The 22,702-nt window shown below is 41.4% G+C and overlaps 1 long non-coding RNA gene across 1 annotated transcript in view; it reads left to right on the top strand.

Annotated features, from left to right (window-relative positions):
- LOC109282202 (uncharacterized) overlaps nucleotides 1-20,890 on the top strand; it is an 80,422-nt gene extending 59,532 nt beyond the window's left edge. Inside the window, exon 3 of the long non-coding RNA XR_002089116.2 lies at nucleotides 20,487-20,890. This is a non-coding gene — a long non-coding RNA (uncharacterized LOC109282202). The remainder of the gene's footprint in view (nucleotides 1-20,486) is intronic.
- The last annotated feature ends 1,812 nt before the right edge of the window (nucleotides 20,891-22,702 follow it).

Below are 22,702 nucleotides of genomic sequence, written 5' to 3'. Positions count from 1 at the left end.
TATACATGTGCTCCAGGGTGGGAGACGGAGCGTTTTAATTAGAGCAAGTCCCAAAAGCCGCTCTAATTAAAATGCCTGCAGTATCTCATTTATTCAGCATTCCCATGTTTCAAAATGGTGCTGGGGGTGCTTTAACTAAAGCTCATTCAATGAGCTTTAGTTAAAGCACTCCTGCCACCATTTTGAAATGTGAGGTTGCTAAATACAAAAGATGCTGCAGCACTCTGGAGCATTCCAATTAAATGCTCTAGCAGACTCCATTAATCACGTCTGTTCTGACACTTTCTAATTAGCGTGTGTCGGAGCACGTGTAAAAATGCCCTAAGGGTCCAGACTTCATGATTTAATGCACCCAGTAACCTTACACTAAACATTTACTGTTTATCACAGCTGTGAGTGGCAATAATTATACCTCATCAGACCTATTAATGTAAGCCCAGAACCTAGTGTAAGAGTAGGAAAATCCAGCATGGAAAGATGAAAGCACTGAGGCTTGAGACCTGAAAGGGATGCTCTAAGAGAAGGTAGGAATGGTTAGAGGCACAATAGTACTTTAGGTATGACACATTTCCTATCAATTCCACCACTCTGTAAGACTACGTTCTTTAAGTCCACCACCCAGAGCACCCATGCAGATGTCTTAAGTCACTAGTCTCCCTCCAGATGTGCTTTGTCTTTCGTGTCCCTGTACTCAGAGGTACACCAGCAATAAGAAGAATATTCTAAGACTCAATGAAGCATTTAATTGAAATCACCATTTTCATACATTTTATGATTGTGAATTGTAGCTCAAAGAATGATATAGATTGACAGTTATTTAATGACAATAATGCAGAAAACTGTCACCTAAAGAAAGTGCCATTGTGAAAAGGGATTAAAACAATGATTCAATTACTTATAATTCCACCAAGAAAACTTCTTACCCTAGTCAATATTTTTTATTGTGAGAAGTCCCTTCTAAAGATAATTATTTCAATTATAAAATCACTGTAACAGGGATTTAGATATCTACTTCCTTTAAATTCATTATTTATATTGTAGCATATAGAAACTCCAACTATAATCAGCTCCTATAATGTTAAGCACTGTATTGTTGTAGAATCAAGTAAATCATCTTGGCAAACTGACTATTTAGTTTAAGACAAGATAACAAGTGAGGATTATGGGATTGGAGGAGTAGCATATGCATAAAAGGCCCTCAATAAATTGTCCACCAATAATGCAAAGCAACTTTTTAGATGCTAGTAAAATGTTTCATGAAAATTTACCCAGCTTAACGACAATGATCCCTTGCCTATCCATACATTTCAAAATGATGTGTATAGGCATCTTCATGTCCATCTCACAAATGGAAAAACTGTGCCTCACAGCGGATGTGACTTGACTAAGGCCATGGTGATTCAGTGGTGGAATCAGGAATAGAATCCAGGTCTCCTGACTCTCCAAAGTCCTGTGCTGTTTCCACCAAGCACTCCACTTAAGGTGCAGACAGAAGTGACAATTTTCACCTGATCTGGCCCCTGAAAACAGTCTACAGCCATGACCAAACACAAATACATGGCTGCAGAGTGCTTTAAAAGGGCCCAGTTCCATGACAATCTGAAGGTTCAGATGAAGGTATAGTGCCTTCATTAACTTCTGTCTATGTGTGTTGGGAGCAGGGCATGACTAACTGTTCCTGGTGCTGTTTTCAGAATGGCCGGGGAGGAAGTGGAGGGAGATCATTCTGGGGGTTGCCCAGCCAGTGCTGGAGCATGGGGCAGGTGGACTGGAACTCCACCTGAAGTGGAGGGCTCCAGTTTACCCACCCCCGCAGTCCAGTGTGGCTGGGGAAACCCCAGAATGGACCTCCTTCCCCTGCCTACTTCCCCTCCCACCCTGAGACAGAACAGGAGCTGGGAGAGGGGAGGTGGAGCTAGAGGAAGAGGCTTCAGAGACTCACAGCATTTCTCCCTGGATCGACTCCAAATTAGAGCTTAATCACCCATCGTCCCAACCCAAAAGCTAGCATTTGTTGGGTCAGGAGGTTTGGTCTAACTCAGGGTGCTTTCTATGAGGTGCCATGAGTTAGACCCTGGAGTTGCACTTCTGTCTGCACCTTTAACGAGGTGCTTCACAAAGGTTTAGCTGGCTTTTTCAATTGATTGTCTTATGTCCCAGTTTTAAAACATTAACATCATTAATTGGTTTGTTTTTCTCAACTTGTTACATGAGACATTAACCATACTATTCTCTTTCCCAATATAGCATGCACCTTAGGCCTTTGGAAATGCAGACCCCAGAAAGCAATACATAAAGTAAAGGGGGAAGGGTTTGGTTAAACTAGTTTGGAAGCAACAGTCCTAATATTCCAAAAAATTGGAAGGGTCTAAAATACTTGGATTTTTCCCCCCTACAGTTTTGAATACTTTTTTATCTCTGAACCAAATCCCACCAGAGAGGCTATGCTTACAATGTGTTCTGCTTGACTGGAAGTATGAAGGACTGGAAAGTTCTTAGAACATTTCCACTTGCATTTTTTTTTTCAAATCTAAAAGAGTTGGATTATTAGAACTGGATCCAAACTCCAAATCTTTTGTGTTTCATTAATAACTGGACTTCTGTGTTTCATTAATAAGTAAGAAAAAAGTCTATCAGACTCTTTTCATGACTTCACACATTTTGATCAGACATATTATTGTATTCCTTTTTTTTTTTCTTTTGTTAAAACACTGGGCCCAGACCCTGATTTGCTGCAAATTAACCCAGATGCACTGATGTCAATGGAGCCATACTGATTTACAGCATCCAAAAATTTTGTTAATGGATCTGAACCTATAAAATATGAGCTAACTGTTATGCCACATAGCATTTATGGTAATATCTCAACTTCATGAGTATTTTTAGACAATTCTAAGCAGTGGAATGAGCAACAGGTAGGTGAGAAAATATTTATAGACAAAAAGTGTAAGCAGGTATGTGAAAGTGCTTCAGTTTCTCCAGACAAAGGTGTTTACAGAATTTGTGAGGCTTGATCTTAGCAATGATTTGCTGTAGAGCATATAAGGATAAATAGTGTTTGCAACAAAGACTGTAGCTGAGTGTCAACCATATATACATATATATGGTCAACCACACATATATATATTGGCAAAGAGCTGGGAGCAGATATTTTTGACATGCTAAAACCTAAACACAAACATGGCTCACTTTCTGAACCAACCATTCACACTGTGCAAGTTCAAAAAGTACATCTTTCCAGGAATGGATTTCCTCTAGTCTAATACATGAAACATTGAAAACAATTTTTCTCTGTTTTTGCAATTTGAGTGTGCTGTGTTTTCAGAGTACTACAGACTTGAAAATTTAGTTCCCCAAAACACGCTTGAAGCTGTTCCCTTCCTAGTTTATAACATACATAAAGAACCCTAGGTACATTTTTCCCCACAAAGGATGACAGTCCTCTGATAATTTCTAATTAACAATGAAGAACATATCAAGGTAACAGAGGATATTATGGTATTTATTCTGATATCATTATGGTACTGGGTTAGACATTGTTTCTGTTCCAAAAAAGCTTCTCTCTTTTTTCCCTAAGTATTTTCTATCAAGGTTAGCTTTCCATTAATGTTGGGCTCCTACAAACTTAAATCACTTTTTGAAATTCTACTGGAGTCTTGAAGAAGGATATCACAAAGCTGTCTGTGAGGTACCCTAGAACTCCAAGTTTTTCTGCTAGCCCATTGCTTGTCTCAAAGAACAGACCAAGGTTTGCCTTAGGATAACACCTTAGCCCCACAGGCCTTGGCTCTGCTGCCCTTTTACCAGACCCTACAGCTGTAGGAAAGGAAGCTCTGCGGGCTCCAGTTAGTTTTCCCCTTTGGTTGTAAAATAATTTAAGTCCCTCTTTCTGTAGATTGGCTGTCCTGCAGCAACATTCACCCCGAGATTTTGCTTTACTGTAGACTATCAGTAAGGAGACAAAACATCTAAAAGACGCATCATATAAGAGAAAGGACTTAGATGAGAAAAACTTGACCATACGTTTGAAGACAGAACAAGAAAGACAAGTGAAGTTTCTTACCCTGTCATCTGACTATAACCTAGCCCCACTGTGAGAGTCCTGCCAGTATTTCCAGAGACTGGCTTTCTTGCTGATTCTGCTGACCACTGGGGATTGGACTCCCCCAAAGATCATGACCATAGAGAACAACAAAATACCTCATTTATCCTCTGCCCCCAGCATTGTCCCAATTATTGATGAGTCTAAGAATCCCCTAGAAACTTCTTTCCTTCCTGGGGTATCTGCAATTTCTCCAACTAATGGCCCATTTATCTAAGACACCTTTACTGTTGTGGGGATGATTTTTCCCATTACGAAAAGGCAATGCCCATCTCAACAATAGTTCCTCCTGCCTGTGTTTGGGAGTGGTAGTTGTTCTTGGCTTAGTAACACAATGGCAAGAGATACTTAACAGTTTTTCTTTCCTTCCCCCCTGCCTCCACCCTTTTCCTTAGGTATGGGTCCCTCAGTTTCTTTGACTATTCTATGTCCCAAAATCAGTGGTTCCCAAACTCTGACAGATTGTGCACCACCCATTTAAAACCACACAACCTTAAGTACCACCAGGAAATTTTTTTTCTCATATAAAGTAATTATAATAAATCTGTCAACATATACCACTGACAGGATGTCTGCGTACCACTGGTGGTACCCATACTACAGGTTGGGAACCACTGCTCTAAATCATAAAGATAAATACAGACAGTATAACATATCCTTACAGTGATAAAAGCAACATAAATGATTACCACATAATATTGGCTTTTCAACATCCCATATCTGTAAAACCAACTCAAGAAAAACTGTGACACCCTAAGAATACCTCAAAATATAGTGGGGTTCATGACAGGGGATTTGAAGCAGAAGCTAAGGAGTGATCTCGAGGAGATCAGGATATTTTCTGTGTAAAAACATCATGGAGGGAAAACCACAAAGGATTTGTTTTTTCCTTCAATAAAAAACTAGCATACAGGTAAATGAGACCAGCCCTATTAGAAGAAAGGAAGAAATAAAAGGAAAAAAAAAAAAAGACAACATTTTCTGAATTGTGAAGAGCATTGGAAGTTAATAAAGATACTTATATAAGCAAGAGGTCAAGGTACTTCTGGCAGAGCTATGCAGCAACAGAGTGATTCTGTTAAAGTCAGGTTCTGTCCAACTTACACATAGCCGGGGGCTGCACACCACATGTCTATATGCTGCAGGGTAGCCCCCTGAAGCCCCACTCCAACGGTGTGCACTAGGGCAGTGGCACACAGTCCCACACTCCTCACTGTGCGGCCCCCTCCACCCTGCTGCATAGGCTATGCCAGCTGCACATGGCTTTCCATCCCTCTGGACCCTCTTCTGCTGTGCAGCAGTGGGAGACGCAGCTGCAGGGGCCAGCAGGCCATGTTTTTAACTGTTTGCTGAAGGCAAATTGTACATCCATCAGTTTAGCAGAGAAGGATGCAAGAGCATAATCACAAATTGGACATATACATCTTGACCTAGTTGCCACTTTAGCAAGAAAAATATCACTTCATAGTTATCTAGTCAGATCTCCCAAGGTAAGCAGGATATAAAGAGTGGTCATCACTTGAACAAGAAACCTGAAATTAAATATGAAATGGTGCATATTTCATTATCTGTTTTGCTATATGGAATATTTGCCTCTGAGTTAGTACTAAACTATTGGCTGCATCCCCATGAGCATTTTTTCCCCTGCATGCAGTAGCTGCAGGGAAAAAAGCAGTGGCACAAGCCCCTGCATATGGGGTTAACGCAGGGGAAAATGCTCTGGGTGGGGAATGGGAAGCTGCCTTACCTGGGGTCCTAGGGGCCTCCCAGGGCTCTAGCAGCAGTGATCCAGGTCCATGGATCCTGGCTGGCACCCAGATCTTGGCCAGCAACCCGGTTCTAGTTTCAACTGGTACATACTGCTGCCATGTGCACATCCCCACTTTTTTTTTTGACATTGGGATCTCCCGGTGTCAACACTCCCCCTCCCCCCCACCGCACTGCAAATTAGCAGCACAGTGAATGCCTGTGTGTGCAATGTGTGTGGTTTGCAACACCGCAGAGGGGTCTGCAGTGCCGTAAACTGTGCATGCACTCTCATCTGGATGTACCCATCATGGCTGGAGGTGAGGATCAAGATCGGGGACATGCATTTCCGATTGACTTAGATGGGAATGGGAATAGGGTCTGCTTAATTCAGGGGAAAATTAGGTTTTCTATATTTTGGATGTATAATAAAAACAATGAGTAAAATCCCAGGGTTATTGAAATTAATGACAACATGTCACAGACTGTGGGGGACCTTGGTTTTCACTCTATGTCTTAGCCTGTTTAATCAATCAACTCTTTGTTCGTAATAATGCAGCACACAATGGACTTCCATATAATGTTCAACTGCTACCCAAATACCCAGTAAGCTGAAGTGGGTGTTGGATGGAAAGGTAAGGAAGGAGGCTAGAAAATCAGCTGAGGACAGAAGGCAATTGGTAAGTGAGGCAAAATTTTAAAAAGTGGGAGCAGGGCAGTGGGAAAAGTAGAATAGAAAAGGGAACTCCTATAGGGAAGAGCCAGAAGGGAACAAGCAGTGTGGAGCAAGCCAAGGCAAAAAGGTTGCGTACTATATTAGGTTAGAGAAAGTTGAGTGGGAACAGAAGTGAGAAGCTGACTATGAAAAGTGACTTTGTGGGGTTACTAAGAAGTGTTTGGTAGAAGTAAGAGAGTACATATGGAGGTAGCATTGTGAAGGACTGCAAGGTGGCATGGAAATGAAGTGATAGGCAGAGGTTAGGTGAAGGACCTGTAAAGATGTCAATTCAATTTAACAAAGCATTCGAGGTCTTGAAATTGGGTTTAATTTCACATGGGAATAAAACATAGATTTCAAATTTTCCACAAAGGATTTTTAAAATCTCCTTTTTAAGTTTTATGTCAATATGACCTTTTTAAATATTTCCATCATATCCTATACTATATAATATAAAATTATAATGTAACATTTGAAAATCATAACAAAGAGTCATTTCAAAGTAGAAAACCAAAACATTTTCTTCTCAAAATACTAAAATGAAATATTTTTATATTGGCAGAAATTAAATAAAATGAAATGAATGAAATTTACATTACTTCCTAAAACATTTGGATTTTATTAAAACCATGTATGCAAGCTGAAAAAAAATTCTCAGATCATTCTGAAAATGGGGACTTTTCAGCATGAGGAACTATCAGAATCAAGGGCAAAGTATTTTTAGGGATAGTTTAACACTGTGGGTTTCAATCTATGCCCTACAATTTGGTAATTATATTCCACTTCATTAAATCCCCTTTCCAATTCCCACTGACTACAAAATTGTTGACTCCCTTTCCTAAACTTTTGTAAGGTTTTCACTATGATAGAGAACACCTCCTTTTTTAAAAACCCAGCAGTGAGATGTAGGGTAATTCCTGTGTGCTGGTAGTTCATAAATTCTTTGATCTTTTAAGGCGAAAGACTAGATAAATATAGGATTTGCGGGGGGGAGGGTATACATTGGGGGAGTATACATTGGGGGGGGGCATACAGTGATTAACTTTCTGAGATTTCAGGTTAGCACACTTTTGGCCATAGCTTAAGAATTTGTGTTGTCCTGTCTCCTTCAAAATGACTCCTTTTTTACATATGGGATAGCTGCTCAGTATCTATGAGGATCCAAGGCTATTGAGATGAAAAGCTATGAAGCTGCCAGAACTGAAGTTTGGAGCAATTGGAAAGCTGGACCTTGCATTGCTAGTGCACAGGGACATGAAAATTAGTATGAGGTTTATGTCTGGTTTTGATAACTTGTATTCTTTTGATGTTTTTTACTATTTTGTGTAAGTTGAAATGAATGGTAACTTACAAAAGCAATCATAATGGACGTGTATTTTCTTTCTACTTCTGAGCTGATCTACATTAAAAGCTTTAGATTAAAGCTCAACCATGACAAATCTCATGAGATTTCCTATTTTAGCACTGTAAGAGCTTTCAATTCCAAACTTGTGTCAGGTCTCTCAAACGCATCTGCATTTTTCTGTAATGTAATGTCCTCCACAATCCCATTAGATCTTTGGAAAACATAGAAGTTCCATTAGAAAGCACAAAATGCAAGGCTGAGTTCACAAAGTTGTGTTTCTGACAATAATGAAGACTGAAGATCTGGCTAGACACTCATTTCATGGAAATAAATGGTAATTTTTTTTCAGATGACATTCAAGCTTGCTGCAGTCAGCCCATAGTCAATGCATAAGGCAGTTTTCTGAAGAAGAGGAAAAATATGATTCATATTATCTCAATATGTGTCTAACAAAAACTGGCATGCATGCAACCTTTTGCTAATTGAATTCAGAAAACAAACAGGTTTCTTCTCAATTTGAGCTTTTGCTGAAGAACTATGGGGAAAACAGACTAATAGGTTTACACATTTTAAATGAAGGAAAAATAGTATAACATGTCAAGCACGATCAGATGTTACTGTACTACTATTCATGCTACTTAATATATGTTGAATAGGTATCAAATCTAGTACTGAAAATGAAATGTAACAGCTAAGAGTACACTCCTAGCTCTGTCTTGCCAGCAGACAGCATTGAAATTACTGCAAATGAGGTCATTCTCTTCTTTCTGATCATCAAGACCCTTGCCCTCTCCCTTACCCTAAGTGAAAATGTTATCCTTCCCTAGATAATGAAGGTAGGCTAGAGAACCATGTGAACGAAGTCCCTGGTGGTTCTATGCTTAGATGTGAAAAATAGGTGGGATAATCTAGCTAATAAGAGAGAGCAGGTTCTTCATCTTTCTTTTCATGCTAAGGGTCTTAGTGAAAAAACAATGGAAAAGTCTAGCAGTACTGAAAAATGAAAAGTTACCCTGGGAAGGAAAGAAAGATATAAAATGAATTAATTTATTTCTCATCATATACTTACTGTATGGTTTCTGGGAGTTCAAAAGGAAAATATATTACTGCACAGAAGCCTGAGAGAAAAAAAGACAAGTCAAACCATCTCCCAGGAGCAATAAGAGCTTCTGCTTATGGTATAGTGATTCTGTTCCCAACTACAGCTGCTTTGCATTAATCTGGCATGAAAAAGCAGCCCTATATGAAGTTCCATGGGGCATGGGAAGAATGCTATGTAGAGTACTGCAGTCAACTCCCAATAGCTTGTGCATGGAGCATTTTGGGGGAGTTTGGGTGGAAGAGGACATAAGCAAAGTTCCTGTTCATTACAGCATTTCTTTGTTTTCTAAAACTCCCTTTGGACTGTGAGCAGCCAGGTGCAATTTATATTGGGAATGAGAGAGCTGGTTTGGGTATAAAACCATTGTTTTCTTTTCCCAGTTCCTCCTCTAATCCTGTGCTGAGCACAGAGTATCCAGACCAGAAAATCTGACCCAGCATGCCAAATCAGAGCAGCAGTTTTCAATTTTTTTTTGGCTGTGTACTCATTTACCTGAAAAATATATTGTTGCTCATACTCACTACAAATGATGCATCACCATTGACACCAGTGTTAACGTGCAGCAATGCCATTACTCCTCATATGTTGACCAATCAGAAGCATTATGAGCATTGCTGGAATTTTGGGCACATACCCTTTGGCAAAGCACCACATAACTTCCACTGGGGGTAAAGCTGTACTGCTACCCATTACATCCACAGGTGGTAGATAAAGGAATGACATTCAGGGACAGTTAGTTGCAAAATAAGGAGGGGTAACTCTGAAAAATAAGCAGTCATGGACCAAACAGCAGTACCACTTGGTGGTGCTGTGACATGGCAAGTACAGGGCATCACTGTATTAAGCCTTCCCAGCCTCCAACCATGGGTTTATAAGTCCTCAATGGTGCAGCAGGAGGAAGATGTTAGAATCTCAATGGCTGAGCAGGTGGAGAAAGGCTGCCGCAGAACAAGATCTCCAGTTGTCTTGGCCTCCTTTCCACTGGAGTCAGGTCCTGTTCTGTGAAGAACCATGTGTAGCAGTTCCTCCACAATAAAAGAAATCATGCACAGGTGTCTTCTATGAAAATGTTTTTTTCTGAACATTTTTCAAGCCCTATGCTGACCAGCTGGTGATGATGGGAGCAGGATTGTGAGGTCTAGAAGCACCTAGTCATGAACTGGTACAAAGGTGGCAGTTACAAGAAGGTAATCCAGCATTTGGATGAAGCAGGAGTGTGATTCAGCAGCTGTAACTGTGACTGAGCAGCCCTCTTCAGAATCTACTTTGCTCACCCCACATGGGAAGGGAGCTAGAACAGGTGCCCTAAACATAGTCTATGTACCTTCTTCCTGACTGGATAAACACCTTTACTGCAGTCAAAATCAATGAAAACATGCAATCAATTTTGAGACCTGGAACATTAGGACTGTCATTGACAATCCTAATAGTGAATGCCCAGAGCACTGTACTGCAATCATGGCTCAAGAACTCAGGCAACACAACATGAATGTTGCTTCACTAAGGGAGACTTGGCAAGCAGGAGATGAGCAACTCAAAGAACATGGAGGCAGCTCTACCTTCTTCTGGAAGGGTAAACAGGAAAGAGAACACCAGCTTCACAGAGTTGGTTTTGCCATTAAGTATGAACTCATAAATCAACTCAATGAGTTCCCTATTGGAATTAATGAGCAATCGTGACTTATACTGATGGAAGCCAATATTGCACCGTCATCAACACAATGCTGTGACTTTTGACACCACCAATAAAACCAAGGAAGAATTCTACACCAACCTGGATCAAGTCCTTTCTCACATTCCAGACAGAGACAGACATATTCTTCTTGGTAACTTCAATGCCAAAGTCAGAAGAGACTTGGACCTCTGGAACAGAACCATCAACAAGGAAGGAGGACATCCTCTTCTTGACCAAATGTGCAGAACTAACTATCATCAACACCCTGTTCTTCCAGAAAAACAGGCACAAGACTTCATGGCAACACTTGTGAGCTAAACCTTGGCACCTGATTCACTACATCATTGGTCATGCCTGGAATTGGAAAGATGTCCACATTACCCAAGCTACCCTAGGAGTTGATGATTGCTGGACTGATGACCAATTTATCCACTCAGTTATGTCATTCAAAATGGCTCCCATATGATGACTGCAGCAGAAGCAATGCTATTTTTTAAGTGCAGGGATGTTGATACAGGAGATGTGGTGGTGCTTTAATTAGAGAGGTTCTTGGAGCTACTCTAATTAAAGTGCCACCCTCCTCTCCCCTCCCCCACCCCCTTTGGAGCATGTGTAAAGGTGCCCTCAGGGACCAACCTCCTTGAGACCTAAGGATGGAAGAGACTTGATCAAGGAAAGGGGAGCCATCAATACCCACTGGAGGGAGCATTTTGAAGACCTTCTCGGTTGAGACTATTGTTGACTAGCGTGTTCTCAACTTCATCTTGCAACACCCAGTCAGAGACATCTCTGAATGCCTCCAGCCCTTGATGAGGTGAGGAAAGCCATAAATCAGATGAAGAATGACAAGGCATCCTGAGCTGATGGAATCCCTGCCAAAATCTTCAAGTATGGGAGAGGATCTCACATCATAGCTCAACACTCTTCTCAATTATTCCTTACCACGATACTACATCTGACCACCAACAAGCTTTCAGTTGGAATGGAGCTAAACTACTGAATGGATGGTAAACTGTTTAATCTAAGCCATCTCCAGGCTAAAACCAAGACCACCTAGACCTCAGTCATTGAGGTCCAGTATGATGATGATGCTGTAGTCTGTGCTCACTCGGAAGCAGATCTTCAGGCAATCATTAACTTTTTACCGAGTTACAGAAAAAATGGGATGGACACTTAATGTTCAGAAGGCTAGGGTTCTCCATCAAAAAGCTCTTACTGAGCAGTTCCCAGCCCTGGTATTTCAGATTCATGGTGAGATTCTGGAGAATGCTGAGTATTTCATTTACTTTGGAAGCTCTCTCTCACAGAAAGCTGACATTAATGAAGAAATCCAACACTGCCTTAAATGTGCAAATGCAGATTTTGGATGCCTAAGGAAATGGGTGCTCAAAGATCATGATGTCAGTTCCAAAACCAAGCTCATGGCTTATCAAGAAGTTGTGATGCTCACCTGTAGACATTGGAGTCATTGGAGAAGTACCATCAATGCTGCCTGTGGAAGATCCTTCTAATCCAGTGGGAAGATAGACGCACCAAACTTAGTGTCCTCTCTCAAGCAAACACCATGAGCATTGAGGCAATGATCAGCCACCATGAACTTCATTGGACTGGCTATGTCATCTAGATGTCCACCTCCAGATTCCTGAAGCTAGTTTTACTTTTCCAGTTCAATGAAAGTATACCATCAAGAAGAGGGCAGAGAAATTTCTTCAATGATGTTCTCAAGGCCACTTGAAAAAAAGCAACGTTGACATGAACTTGTGGAAGACTATCATCCAAGACCACCCAAAATGGAGGAAGAGTCTGCTGCAAGGGTCTCAGTACTTTGAAACCTTACGATAACAACAGGAGATGGCAAAGCAGGAGCAGCTAAGCATGTTGTAGATCAAATCAAGAACCCAGATCCACCCACCCCACCCGTAAACAATGTGCCTGAATTTCAACAGTCTGTCAATCCCAGATCAGCCTCATCAGCCATTTTCAGGCCCACATATAAGACCATCAGAGAAGACAATCATCCTTGACTGTGAGGGATTGCCAGAGACATAAGACATAACCTCTAATCTGTGAGAAGCAGGAGGGACCAATGGGGACTTCCAGGGAATAGAAGGATGACAGGGGAATGAAAATCAAAGGAAGGGAGGAGAAGGGGGCAGAAGCAGTGCAGTAGGTGGTGCAGACAACAGTGATAATGCTGGGTGTTAGGACCCTGTCACATGAAACACTTAGTATGTGTTTTATTTAGATCTTAGTAAGCATATCTCAGCCTACATGCTTCATAGAGAGCTCTGGCTATCTATGTCTCTGCTGGTGGTGGGAGGAAGGAAGCATGGAGAGCTGAGACTGGGAGAAGGTGCTTCTGCTGCCACTGCCACTGGATTCAGCTGGTGCCCCAGGACCAGAGCCGGTTGAAGACTCTGGTGCAGTTTCAGGGCTGATTGTCCATCTCAGCCTCTTGATTGTACCAGAGCTTGTTGTTTTGAAGCTTTTGTTAAAATCATCTTCCTACAGGAAAGGAGTGAGATTCAGTTTTAAACCATATGTTTCACTTCATAATCATGTTACATACTCACATATATCTATTGCAATATACAGTATTGACCTACTCATTAGCGTGACATTAAATCTTTTTTCTCTCCTGTCATATTAGTTCAGGATATGACATCTCAAGCAGGCTTTCATGGCAAGTATGAAATTAGTTTAAGTAGCTGGTTTACAGTAAATCAATAACAATATGCATTCAGAATGTGTTGCATTCAAATGATATTACAGCTATAAATTAAACCAACAGATGCCACTGCTTGCATAATTAAACTTTCCAAATTGTAGTCCGTTTGTCAACTACAGCTGTAGAATCTGGTCCTGCAACGTCATAACAGATTACAACAATTGAGTAATATGCAAAGGTTTAAAATAAAACATAGCTGGAATTTTGAGTATACATTCATAAACCATAACATAATAAAATAATCTCAATTTCAGAACTTTCTCTAAGAGACCAAGCTCCCATGTGTCCTTATGGATAACTTTATGAGAATAAGCATGGTCCAACAGAAGGGCATTCCTTCTCTTAACTATGGATACCTGAATTTAAGATTAAAGACTTCTCTTCCCTAATAGTGTGTGAGGCAAATTCCCATTCATCCCAAAATGGGCAGGGAGGAAAATAAATTGGTGACTCCATAACCTCATTTTCACAGAGGTAGAACTGGATGTTTGAGTGTCCTGAGTGGTAGTGGTACATGGAAAAATGTCAGTGACTCTGGCTGGTGGCAATGGCGACAGCATCTGAACTGGCAGGCAGTTGCTACTATTTTTGTGCCTCCCACCCTGGTCACCCCTTGTTATGCTACTGCATTCCCACATGTATTAGCTGAAAAAGCAACAGTCTCCACAAATTCATAGTTCCTCTTGTTAACAGCACATGACCTAAAGTATTGTGTTCTAAGGAAGTATACCTCTTGAGCTAAGAGAAGTCCACACTTTCCTCAGTGTTATAAGTATTAAAAGTGAGGACTAAATCTGCCCAACATGTCTGTCTGAATAATTAAATAAGTATTCTTATGGACATTAAATATAACATAACTGGCTTAAGAGATTATTTGTTATCTCTGCTATTCTTTCTTTATGTTGGTTCATTTTATTAGTGTGTTACTCCATCATTTTCCTTTCTGCTCCATCATAACAGACTGATCACATGTAATTTAAACTGTTAAGTTAGTGACCACACTTTGTGTGTCTGCTATCTGTTTTTTGTGATCTTGATTTTCCAGTTTTGTTGCACGCTGAGACCTATCACAAGCCAAAAAATCAATATCCACATTGGCATTTAGTAAATGGCCCCTTTTTCTAAAGGCTTGAACCAAACTCCAGCATCCAGAATGCCTACTTTGTTCCTCCAAAGTTGGGTGTTATAAGTCAGCACCAAGCTTTGCATCTTACTTTGAAGGTTCAAACATTTTCAAACCTGGGTGACTAAAATTAGTCTCATAAACTATATTTATGCACCTAGTAAGTGGCCTGTATTTTTAAAGGTACTAAGAATGTCCTCAAGTACTCCAAGTAAACACACTGTAGAAGGATCAGATCCACACTCCATGCGGACACTCCATTGACTTCAAAAGAATGGGGCCAAGTGGTAAATCCAAAAGAAAATATATATATACTGTTCTCAAAGCTTTTGAGGTTTTTCTCTCACTACTCTGAATATGAATGTGCCCAATATTTCTACTGTTTAAAAAACACATTTTTTTAATCCTCTCAGATCATGTTAATGTGCTCTGATAGTCTGGTTAAATTCTAGTCATCCACAAAACTAACATGAATAATTTTTTTTTGATAAAATATGAATTAAAAAAAATATTTTTTCTTAAGGTTTGGCCAATTAAAAAAAATTAAGCAGGCTTTTGTCAAGGGAATTAACAGCTCTAGCCCAGGTCATGTCAACCACAGTAGTAACAGCTTAGGTAGCCTAAGGGAAGCCACTCCAACGACAGCCCAAGGAAAGGTCACATCCCATTACACAAGGAAGCCTAGGGCTTCCCATGGCAGACTCAACTGCCTGTACACAAATGCCAGGAACTTGGGAAACAAGCAAGAGGAACTGGCCCTTCTCTTGTGCAATAAAAATTATGATCTTGTAGGAATAATGGAGACCTGGTGGAACTCTACCTACGACTGGTCTGTATGTATAGAAGGCTATACCGTGTACAGGAGAGATCACATTGGGAAGAAGGGTGGAGGTGTAGCTCTTTACATCAGGGAGCAGTACTCTTCCCTTCAAACTAAGCTCACTAACCAAGGAGGGTGTCTTGAAACCCTCTAGGTTAATATACGGAGAAAACATGGGGAAGGGGATATAATGGTAGGAGTCTATTATAGCTCCCCCAACCAAGAAGAAAAACTGGATTGTGAATTCAATAGGGAACTGGCTGAGGCCACACGCTCCCGATGCATGGTCATCCTGAGGGACTTCAACCTCCCCGACATTTTATGGGAAGAACAACCAGCCAAATCTGACTGGTTGTGTAGCTTTCTTGCTTGCATTGATGACCTCTACCTAACACAAGAGGTCTATGGGCCAACTAGGGGACAGGCACTGTTGGATTTGGTTCTGGCCAAAGGGGATGATCTGGTGGGTTATCTGAGGATCAAGGAGAAGCTGGGTGACAGCAACCATGAACTGATCACTTTCTCTGTCCAACACAGGGTGGGCAAATCTCTCAGAAAAACAGAAATCCTCAACTTTGGGAAGGCTTACTTTCACAAGCTCAGGAGACTGGTTAGTCGGGCATTAAGAGACCATGGCCACTCAGAAAGGGGAGTCCAGGAGGAATGGTTATTCCTTAAGAACACAATCCTCAAAGCATAAGGGAAGTCCATGCCATCCCACAGGAAATGCAGTCAGCGGGCAGGGAAGCCCCCTTGGCTAAATAGGAAACTTTTGGACCTCCTGAAACTGTAGAGAAGCCTACACCAGATGGAAAGAAGGAATCATCTCCAAGAAGGACTACTCAGCACTAGCCCACACCTGTAGAGAACAGTCGAGAAAAGCCAAGGTAGAAGCCAAACTCAGGCTAACCACCAGAATCAAGGATAAAATAAAGTCCTTCTTCAGATATGTGGGAAGCCAGAGAAAGTTCCAAGGCAACGTTGGACTCCTGCAAGATCAAATGGGGCAGCTGACATCTGACACTCAAGGAAAAGCCAAACTCCTAAATGATTACTTTGAATCAGTTTTCCTCCCGTCCAAGGGGGTCACACTATAAGACATGATGCAAAATATCCAGGGAGTTGGAGACAGGCTCACAATTGACACAGATCAAGTGAGGGAACACCTTGAGAGGCTAAACATCAATATGTTCGCAGGCCTGGACTGAATGTACCCGAGAGTCTTCAAGGAGCTGATGGACTTCATAACACACCCTATGGCAAAGATATTTGAGAATTCATGGTGCTCGATTGAGGTATCGGAAGATGGGAGAAGACCCAGCGTGGTCCCAGTCTTGAAGAAGAGAAGGAGGGAAGATCCAGGGAATTATAGGCCAATCAATCTGATGTCCATCCCTGGAAAGATCTTGGAGAAAATCATTAAGGGATCCATCAGCAACAGGTTAATGGAAGGTAACCTTCTGAATGCCAGCCAACATGGCTTTGTTGCTGGAAGATCTTGCCTGACCAGCCTTGTCTCCTTCTATGGCCAGGTGACACATTGCCTGGACAAGGGAGACGAGGTTGATGTCATATATCTGGATTTCAAGAAAGCCTTTGACTTGGTCTCCCTTGATATCCTCATGGTTAAGCTGGGGAACTGTGGCCTCAAGCATCTCATGGTCTGATGGCTGGGGAACTGGCTCTGGGGTCTGACCCAAAGAGTACTAGTTGACAGGAGTAAATCAACATGGCACGAGGTGACCAGTGGAGTCCCTCAAGGCTCAGTAGTTAGGCCAGTACTCTTCAACATCTTCATTAATGATCTGAATTTGTTCATCAGATGTGGACTAGCAAAGTTCACAGATGACACTAAACTATGGGGGAAGGTGGTCACACTGGAAGACAGGCTGAGGATACACGTCAACCTGGATATGGACCAATACTTGATGGCATTCAACATTGAGAAGTGCAGGGTGCTCCACCTTGGGAGGAAAAACCAGCATCATACTTATAGGCTTAGCAATGCTTCACTCGCTAGTACCACAACCAAAAGAAACTTGGGGGTCTTGACTGACCACAAGATGAACATGAGCCAACAATGTGATGCCGTGGCCAGCAAAGCAAACCAAACACTGCATGCATCTACTGATGCATCTCAAGCAAAACCAGAGACATCATCCTCCTGCTCTACTTGGCCTTAGTGAGGCCACAGCTGGAGTTCTGCATCCAGTTTTGGGCCCCTGGACTTCAGGAGGGATGTGGATAAGCTTGAGAGAGTCCAAAGGAGAGCACCCATAGGATCAAAGGCCAAGAGAGCAAGCCTTACAAGGAAAGTCTGAGGGACATGGGACTCTTCAGCCTGGAGAAGAGAAGGCTCGGAGTGACTTGGTGGCAGCCTATAAGTATATAAGCGGGGTATATCATGACCTGGGAGAACAGTTGTTAACCAGGGCCCCACAAGGAATAACAAGGTCTAACAGCCACAAACTTCTGGAAGGCCAGTTTAGACTGGACATAAGGGAAAACTTCTTTACAGTCTGAGTGTCCAGGGTCTGAAATAGACTCCCCCCAGAGGTGTTTCAAGCATGCAATTTGCATGTTTATCTTGCTGGGATCCTTTGATCCTAGGAGACTTCCTGCCTATGGAAGTGGGGCTGGACTCTGGTCTCATGAGATCCCTTCCAGCTACGAAGTCTATGAAGTTTATGAAGGGAAGTGTTGGAGTATCTTAATAGGTATGGCTAGCAGATCCATCTAGGACACAGTGGGCACATCTACACATGCATATGATCCAGGATCAGTTTACTCGTAAGTAAACTACTTGCGAGTAAATGCTCCTGGGCAGGTATCTACACATGCAGGAAAGCAGGAGCAGATTTGCTGCTAATGGCAGGAGAATGCTTCTGCTTCTTAGGGCCCTGCAATGGGCCCCTAATGCCACCAGGGGGAGCTCTAGGCTCCCCCTGGGTGCTAGCCCAGGGGCTGGCAGGGAGCACTAGGCCAGGAGACAGCTGTCTCCTCATCAGGGCTGGGACATTGCACCCTCCCTCTGAGGGGCTGCCTGGTGCCAGGGCTGAGACAATGTCCACCGGCCCCAGCAGCAGGGAGCTCCTGTTCCTGGTTCCCCAATCAGGGGCAGGGGACTTGGAAAGAACTGAAGGGGAACTTGCTGCTCACTGCCCCACTGGTGAATTGGGGAAGGGGGCTGGGATCTGCATGTGTAGAGGCCTGCACAGGAGCATGTACTCGCTAGTTTATTTGCAAGTAAACTGATCCTGGGTCACCTCTGCAGCTCTTTCAAATCACTCTGCCTTGATCACCCAATTGGATCATAGGGGTGGGACCTTTTCCTGACTGGGACAGTTCTCAGCCTCTGCTCCACAGTCATGGAATGGAAGCTGGAGAGCCTTGGCCCTGCTGAGCTCCACAGTCACAGAGCTGGGTGGGCAACAGGCTCCCCAGCCCAAGCCCCATGGCACTGGGAGATAAGGATCTCCCAGTGCCAGCCCCTTGACTGTGGAGCTGGTACTGGGAGATAAGGATCTCCCAGCCCCACTCACACATTGCGATCTTGGAACAGGGGGACATTGTCCCCTCCTGGGCTCCAGTAGCGGAGCCCACCCCAGTAGCAAGCAGCTCCTGGGGGCAGGAAGCAATCTCCTGCCTCCAATTGATGGGCTGACCAGGAGCAGATTTGCTGCCGGTCAGGTGTCTACACAAGAGCTACTGCACAGTAAGTAGTTGCAAGTAAATTTGCTACTTGCATTTGCAGGTAGCAAATTTACTCATGATTAGCGAGGTTTACTGCACAGTGTGTTCACATGTAGATACACATGTTTACTGCTACTGCACAGTAAAGTGTCTCATGTAGATGCACCCAATTAGGGCTTAATTACAGCCTTCAACTCCCATTAACTTTAATGGTGCCAGGTTTTTGCCCAAAATTTTGAATGCCGGGTCTTTTCATAAGCTACTTCATGATCTTGGACACATTGTTTATTCTTCCTGTGTTTCAGTTCCAGTTTGTAAAGTAGGATAAGAAAATATATTCATCCATGTAGGTGGCTTCAAGATCTTCAGATGAGAAGGGCTAAAACAGTATTTATTACAATATTATTGGCAAGTAAAGTCACATGTCAGTTGAAGGAATGCTGGGCCAGAACATGACCAATAGGATAGCTCCTATATGATACATATTTCCCTTATTACCCTCCTGGGAAATGATTTCTCTTCACAATTTGAAATGTGACTGTGTCATGAATCTCAGATGATGACTGTATTCAGAAACAACATTCCTGCAATTCCATGTAATTTTTAAAAATATGTATTAGATATCAATTGCCTCCCTTATCTCCTATCCTTTTTTTTTGGCTGACAGGTTATAAGCAAATGGCCAGAGGACTAGATAGTCTATCCCTCTTTAAGATTTATAGCTACTGAGCATAATATATCAGGTATCTTAGTGTCTAGATGCACTAGGGAAAAAAATGTGATTGGTGTAGGTGTGGCCATTTCTTATACTTAGTTCAATTCCCTAGGTTATTTATTAAAATGTGTTTAAATGTGCAGCTGGTTTTAAAGCTGGTGTGTATGCATAAATGACATGAACATTAAAAATAAATGTGCATTGTCTTACAAAGAGGTTAATTTATGAAAAGAGGATAATAATTTGTTTGCATTTTTCCAACAACATGCCTATACAAGTCTTGCTATTAATGCTGAACTAAACTTGTAAATCAGGAGTTTCTTTCTCTTAATTTATTGTGCCTCATTATAAATGAATTCACAAAGGAGAAATTGCCTTCCTTAAAAGAAAAATAATAATAATGTGTATGGTGTAATTTTTAGTAATAAAAATCTTACTGTGGTAATGAGAATAAAATTGCCTCAGTGGTCTAGCTGGCACAGAAAAAAATTAATGAGGATAAACATACTAATGCACAGCAGAATAATACAAATAATAAATGTGATGAACATAGCAAGATGCTGATTGTAATTGCTTACAAAAGTGGTGTTTTGTGGGTTTTATACTGCTGGTACAAGAAGAAATATAATTAAGGTAAAATAAGGTGGAGGGTTTCAACATTAATATGATCATGTCAACAGATGTTCTTATCTATTATTGCTTTCTCTTTATACTTTCAGTACAGGTAATAACTGAAGTAATTCAAATGCACAGAAGAAACCACAAGGCATGGATATAACCAAAATAATTCTGCAAAAATGTTTTAAGCCTGATATCCAGCTCTTGCAAATGATTGTTCTTTTAAAATCAATGGAGCTATGTTCATTATACCAGGTGAGAATGTGGCCCTTTCTTCATGTGGGTGCCTGGCATGCAGGGGGAATACGCAAATGGATTATGTGGGGTATACACAAATGCAGGGGAATACGCAAAAGGAAAATCAAAGTTGTGCTACTCTCTCTTTTCTACTTTACAGAGAAGATTTAAGATGTGCACTGACCTATTTCAGTTCTTACACATGGCATAGGTGAACAAAGTGGTGAATTCTCACTGATCCTTCCTAAATATATTCAGAACAACTGCAGATGCACTTGTTTCAATGTAGAAGGTCCTCATTTACCACATTAAAGAAGAATATGTATGTACAATTTTGTTTTTCATGCGCAAATGCTGGGGAGCTGCTTTTACAGGCACTGCTTTGGAGGTCCTTTTTAAAAAATGATGACCCTTTTTTCAAAGGTGGTTTATAAATCTGCACTCCAGAATATTGCTGTCATACCCATTTGTGTCTGTAAAGATAGGAAAATTTGGCATTTGAATAGTGTGTACATTGTCTTATTTGTCTGCATATGTGCAGATTTTGTACATGTATTCTTTTACAAATTCAGAGGTGTTTCATGAAAGCTCCCAATATCATATGAAAGGAAGAAAGGATAATATTGCTTTCTGTTATTGTCATTACCATTCCTGAAGAAATGATACCCTTGGCATCCCATGCAAATATTCATCATAGCTGCCTACTGCTTAACCACCAAGAAAAAGAAATTGAAATGTATATAATTATAAGCAACAAAAAAGAAATTGAAATGCCTGAATGAATTTTAGTAGAAAGAAACCCTATTGATATGCAAACTTGTGAAAACCCCTAGCACTTCACACTGACCATAATTGTATTATATTTTACAGCATATTTTAGCCAAGGTTTTTAAGCATTAATTAGTCTTTACAACATTGCTGTGAACTTGGCAGTTATTATTATCCTCATTTTCAGATATGGAAAGTAGGAAACATTGTTTAGGGCATGATGTAAAGATCACTGAAGTCAATGGAAAGTTTCCCACTGCCTTCAGTGGGATTTTTATTGGACTGTGAATTCCAGATTTGCAAAAATACTTGAAGACACAGATGCACACTTTGTGATACTTTCAATTGTATTTATGTATCAAATCCCTATTGATTTCATGGCACTGAGTTGCCCAGTGAGGATGTCAAAAGTACCTGTCTTACCTGTCAGAAAACTAGGGTTTCTGGTTCATGGGGAAATTTCTGTTGTTATTATTGTTTTGGTCCTTTTTTAATTTCCTGTGACCTAGAAGCTGGTTGGATTCTGGCTGGATTCTCATGAAATTAACAGGCTTATTATGCAGCTGGCAGGTGAGCCCTGGTCAGGTTCACAGCCCCAAAGCTAAGGTTCATGGAAATTCTGGATCTCCGGCCATGGTTCCAGCCAATCTGCCTCTAGGCAAGTTTCTGCTGGAACCCTGCCTTGTGTCCGGCAAAAGTTCGAAGACCCAACATTTGGAATGAAACATCATTTTCCTGTGAACGTCGGTTTTGCCAGAAAATTTTTGATTAGGTTCAAGATGTGCTCCTTCAGTTACCTAAGGGAGCTTGGGTGGTGCAGGCACTAAAACACATGGTCAACAGCCCTGAGGTCACAAGTTTAAGGCCACAGCAGAAGCAGCCTGCCAGGCTCCAACAAATCTGAAAATTCTGCTAAATACCTTGTCATAAGGACCCAATAAAGAAGTAAGTTACTTAAGTATCTTTAAAGATATGGGTCCAACACAGTCCCAGTGCTTTAGTATTTAGCACCCAAAGCTGAAGGGCCTTATCTGGATCAGTCCCTTTGGGTATGACAATGGCATGGGCCAGTATAAATTGGGTGTGACGTTCTCTGCCAGTATAAATTGTTACACTGGTTTACACCTGCAGAGAATATGCCCACCAAATTATGACTTTAGAATAACATAATATTTTTTTCGAATGTTTATTGTGTAAATATTTCTCCCAAAGAAAGTAGCTGTTATGAATATTCACAGAAAGTGAACCCAAGAGAATAAGACAGTAGCCAAAACCTATTATTTTAAAGTTATGTTGCAAAACATTTCTGGGT

The sequence above is a fragment of the Alligator mississippiensis genome, chromosome 5, assembly GCF_030867095.1.
Source record: "Alligator mississippiensis isolate rAllMis1 chromosome 5, rAllMis1, whole genome shotgun sequence".
Lineage (NCBI taxonomy): Eukaryota > Metazoa > Chordata > Crocodylia > Alligatoridae > Alligator > Alligator mississippiensis.
This window is presented reverse-complemented; position numbering and strand designations above follow the sequence as displayed.